This window comes from Spermophilus citellus (genome assembly GCF_964194105.1).
Source record: "Spermophilus citellus genome assembly, chromosome: 3".
Taxonomy (NCBI): Eukaryota; Metazoa; Chordata; class Mammalia; order Rodentia; family Sciuridae; genus Spermophilus; species Spermophilus citellus.
This window is the reverse complement of record NC_138184.1, coordinates 164127376-164132889: the sequence shown is the minus strand read 5'-3', so window position 1 is coordinate 164132889 and position 5514 is coordinate 164127376.

Genomic DNA, 5514 nt, shown 5'->3' with positions numbered 1-5514 from the left:
TAAAATGCTTATTACTTTCTAGAGCAAATTGCAAACATTTGTCATTTATTATCCAGTCAGCCCTTCAAAGTAAGAATTATACAAAATACTAATTTTAAACCCTCAATATTCTCTGCTTAGTAAGTCAGGAGATGCTATCTTCTTGCTCTGGGATGAGAAAAAAAAGGCAGTGAAAGGTTCAATATGTGATTCAAATCACATTAGTTGCTAGGGGCAGAGCCTGGACTCAAACCTAGAGACTTCCTACATCTTCCCTTCTAAATTTTTCCAATACACATTCTGTAATCCTCAAAAAGAAATACCACAAGAATCTTTGGATAATCATCTGCTAACTCACTCCTGAAAAATTATTCAGTGTACAATGAAGAAACCTGACTTATTAGACTAGAACTAAATCTTTATCCCTGTAGAAAGGGATAAAGATTATTCCATATAAAATAAAAAGCTTGATTATGTCCTAAGATTATGCCATATACAATAAAAAGCTTGGGTGCAAAAGTGCAAAAACAATTGAGGGATAGATGGCAGGAAACCAATTTACAAGAGGGTTCCTGGAGTCATGGATGTTCTTCTATCCTTGTTGACAAATGAAGGGCAGGGCTTACCCTAAGAAACAGGAACAGAAACTCAGTGGAGGGATTATGACCTCTGGCTCTACCATAAATATACAAGCCTGTTTCCAAAAGAACAATTTGCCATTTGTAATGGTTTGGAGTAGAAATGTTCCCATCCCCTCCTGCTTGGTCCCCATGCAGCAACACTCAGAAGTGGAGCTTTTAGGAAATGATGGGTACAGGAGGTCTATAACCTCATCAGTAAATTAATCTGCAATAGAATCATAATTTGAATGGACTACTGGAGGGTGATACAAGTAGGATTTGTTGAAGAGAATGCATCCCTGTGGTGTGCCCTTGGGAAATATATTGTTCCTGGCTCCTTCCTTTTCCCCTCTCTTTCCCAACTTCCATGAGGTGAGCACACCCTTGCTTTTCTACACCCTTCCTACCATGATGATGTGACCATAGATTGAAATCTCTGAAACCATGAGCAAAATAAAAACTTTTTTCTTCCTCTAAGTTGATTTTCTCTGGTATTTTGTCACAGTGACTACAAGCTAACTAACATACCATTTTTCTCTCCTACTAAAATTATTGTCAGCATAATGTGAAAATTTTGATGGTATATAGGACCCTCAGGATTCGACACACATTGAGAGGTCAGGAGATGCTAACTATTGTGGAAAGTATATCAAAAAGGTTGTTTGCTGCAGTCTGGCTGGGCACAAATCACGAGCCACTCAAGCAGGAACAAACTTTATTTCCGAACTCCCACTGAACTCCACTCTCCCCGGCTCCTCCAGGAACACACCACACACCAACCGGAACTCCCCCCAGGAACTCTCCTGGAATACCACCCGGCTTCGAGTGCACTCACTCTCGGAACCTGTGAACTCAATGCAAACTCCAAAGTAGCAGGCACCCGAGGTGGACAGTAAAGGTCTAATATACAATTGAATACACATCCTGTTTCAATCCAGCATCATCCAGTCACAGCAATTATAGACAGCTTAACTTAATATCATCAACTTAATGACTGCCTCTCAACCATTACCTCTGGCAAAATGCCAGGGGCCATTCATCTGTGGCTCTCAGCAGTTGTTTATTTTATAATTAAAAAAAAAAATAAGACAGAGGTTGTAGCTCAGTGTCAGAGTGCTTGCCTAGCATGCATGAAGCACTGGGTTCGATCCTCAGCACCACATGAAAATAAACAAATAAAAGCATATTGTCCATCTACACCAACAAAAAATTAAAAAAAAATAGTTATCTGTAAAATCTCTCCTTCTCCCTCTCTGTTTTTTCAACTGGAGTCCTATTCAGTTCAACCTAGGGCTCAATTAAACCTGAGACTGCAGAATTTGCTGGCCCTAATCACTGATCATTAATATTTTTTACTCTTCTGGACACATAGGATTGAACTTTTTAATATCCCTGGTATTTCCAAATGAATTATTTAGGCAAAACAATGCAATTTGCTTTCAGATGCACTACTTTATATAATGTTGGGAAAAGTATAAATGGCAGCCATACCACAGAGAAAAAACCCCAACATGGCGCCTAAGGACTTCTTCTTCCTACCTTCTTCTTTTCTTTTTATTTATTTATTTATTTATTTTTTATTGGTTGTTCACAACATTACAAAGCTCTTGACATATCATATTACATACATTAGAATCAAGTGGGTTATGAACTCCCATTTTTACCCCAAATACAGATTGCAGAATCACATCGGTTACACATCACATTTTTACATACTGCCATATTAGTGACTGTTGTATTCTGCTACCTTTCCTATCCTCTACTATCCCCCATCTCCTCCCCTCCCATCTTCTCTCTCTACCCCATCTACTGTAATTCATTTCCCTCCATGTTTGTTATCCCATTCCCCTCATAACCTCTTATATGTAATTTTGTATAACAATGAGGGTCTCCCTCCATTTCCATGTGATTTCCCTTTTTTTTCTCCCTTTCCCTCCCATCTCATGTCTCTGTTTAATGTTAATCTTTTCTTCCTGTTCTTCCTCCCTGTTCTGTTCTGAGTTGCTCTCATTATATCAAAGAAGACATTTGGTATTTGTTTTTTAGGGATTGGCTAGCTTCACTAAGCATAATCTGCTCTAGTGCCATCCATTTCCCTGCAAATTCCGTGATTTTGTCATTTTTTAGTGCTGCGTAATACTCCATGGTGTATAAATGCCACATTTTTTTATCCATTCATCTATTGAAGGGCATCTGGGTTGATTCCACAGTCTAGCAATTGTGAATTGTGCTGCTATGAACATCGATGTGGCAGTATCCCTGTAGTGTGCTCTTTTAAGGTCTTCAGGAAATAGTCCGAGAAGGGCAATAGCTGGGTCAAATGGTGGTTCCATTCCCAGCTTTCCCAGGAATCTCCATACTGCTTTCCAAATTGGCCGCACCCGTTTGCAGTCCCACCAGCAGTGTACAAGAGTACCCTTTTCCCCACATCCTCGCCAGCACTCATTGTTGTTTGACTTCATCATGGCTGCCAATCTTACTGGGGTGAGGTGGTATCTTAGGGTGGTTTTGATTTGCATTTCTTTGACTACTAGAGATAGTGAGCATTTTTTCATGTACTTGTTGATTGATTGTATGTCCTCCTCTGTGAAGTGTTTGTTCATGTCCTTGGCCCATTTGTTGATTGGGTTATTTGTTTTCTTATTGTCTAATTTTTTGAGTTCTTTGTATACTCTGGATATTAGGGCTCTATCTGAAGTGTGAGGAGTAAAAATTTGTTCCCAGGATGTAGGCTCCCTATTTACCTCTCTTATTGTTTCTCTTGCTGAGAAAAAATTTTTCAGTTTAAGAAAGTCCCATTTGTTGATTCTTGTTATTAACTCTTGTGCTATGGGTGTCCTATTAAGGAATTTGGAGCCCGACCCCACAATATGTAGATTGGAGCCAACTTTTTCTTCTATCAGACGGAGAGTCTCTGATTTGATATCTAGCTCCTTGATCCACTTTGAGTTGAGTTTTGTGCATGGTGAGAGGAGGGGATTCAGTTTCATTTTGTTGCATATGGATTTCCAGTTTTCCCAACACCATTTGTTGAAGATGCTATCCTTCCTCCATTGCATGTTTTTAGCCCATTTATCAAATATAAGATAGTTGTAACTTTGTGGATTAGTCTCTGTGTCTTCTATTCTATACCATAGGTCCACCCGCCTGTTTTGGTACCAGTACCTTGCTGTTTTTATTACTATTGCTCTGTAATATAGTTCGAAATCTGGTATCGCTATACCACCTGATTCACACTTCCTGCTTAGAATTGTATTTGGTATTCTGGGTCTTTTATTTTTCCATATGAATTTCACGATTGCTTTGTCTATTTCTACAAGAAATGCCATTGGGATTTTCTTTTCTGCAGTGGTGGGAAAAGTTCCCGCCCTTGTGAACTCTCCCGCCAGCGCCAATTTCAAATCTCGCTGGCGGGGAACCTTAGCCCCAATGAGAATTAATTCCTGGGCGCGGGAGCTGATATCTGGAAGAACTTGCCAATAAACGGGCGGCCTGCCATTTATCTAAGCCCTACCATCTCCCCTTTAGTCCTATATAAGCACACAGCTTTTTGCAATAAAATTGGAATTCTCCCGGCGAAGTGTCTTTGCGTGGGGAATTCTTTCATTCTGGTGCCCCGTGTGAGGAGACGGGTGAGCTCTTTCCAACAAGAGCCCCGTCCCCTGCCCCACCGAAGAATCTCCGCCCAGGTCCGCTGTTTCCAGACGCCAGCTATCCTGCACTCACCATTGATCCGACCGTAGGTAAGGTTCCCTTGACCCCGGCTCGCCAACTCCCTTCAGGCTAGAGCTGGAGCTGTGACCGTGATCGTCCGGCACACTCCAGACGCCCGGTGGGGGGAGGGAATTCACACCACTAAGACCTTTACTGGTTGCAGTGGACCCTCTGGAGATCCGTTTCCCTTTGGGGCATGAGGCTTCTGAGTTTACACGAGAGGTTCTATGTTTTTTTTCCTCCTCCGCTGCCGCTGCCGCTGCTGCTGGCTAGAGTTGCTGTTTACTGCAGGGCTCCTGTGTCTGGCTGAAGCTGCCTTTCTACTCGGGGAAAACTGAACTCCCAGCCTGGAACTGTGCTAGGTGCCACAAGCAGATAAATGATGCATGGCACCTTTACTTGTAAAGTGATGCCAGCTAGCCACTGAGATGATATGATTATGTTAAGATTGCAAATCATATGCAAATTGGGCTCCTGCTGTTCACCTTGGCCTGCTACCGGACTCAAGTTATGGGACTCCTGGAGAGTTCCCATTGGTTGGGGAAGGATAGTAGGAGGAAATTCCGGGGGAGGTCCGGGCCCCCCAGTTCAGGGGGAACGCGCGGTTCCGGCAGACGCCCGCGTGGGAGGACCGGGTTTGGCTTGCCGGCGCCTACGGAGTATTGGCGGCTTTTTCAAATAAAGTTTTGTTCCTGCTTGAGTGGCTCGTGATTCTGTGCCCAGCCAAGACTGCGGCATTTGGCGGCCCTTGCGGGGAACGCCTGAAACTTAGAGGTGAGTAAAATGGCTTGCCCCTGAGGGAAGGCGACAGAATGGGTGACCATTTAATAAAACAATGTGTTCTTGTTTTGATTTATTTTGTTTTTATTTCAAGCTCCCTAGCCCTAGAATTTTCTCAGGCGAACTGGGAAAAATGGTTGGCTCAAGGTTTGAAGTTATTCGGCCCTGAGAAAGAGAAAATTGATACAACCATTCTCTGCTCCGTTTTTGTTTCATTCTGTTTCGGCTTTGTTTTATCCTATCTTATTGGGTTACGTTACCTTTATAGTAGATTAGAATCCAGTAAAAAACAAACCGAAAAACTGTTAAGTAAATTGTTAGAGGTCCAAACTATGGTAGAAAAAACGCTAGGTCAAGCAAAAGAGAAGGTCTCTCAAGCTAGTCAGACAGAGGAAAATTTAAAGAAAGCAAGCTTAGAGGA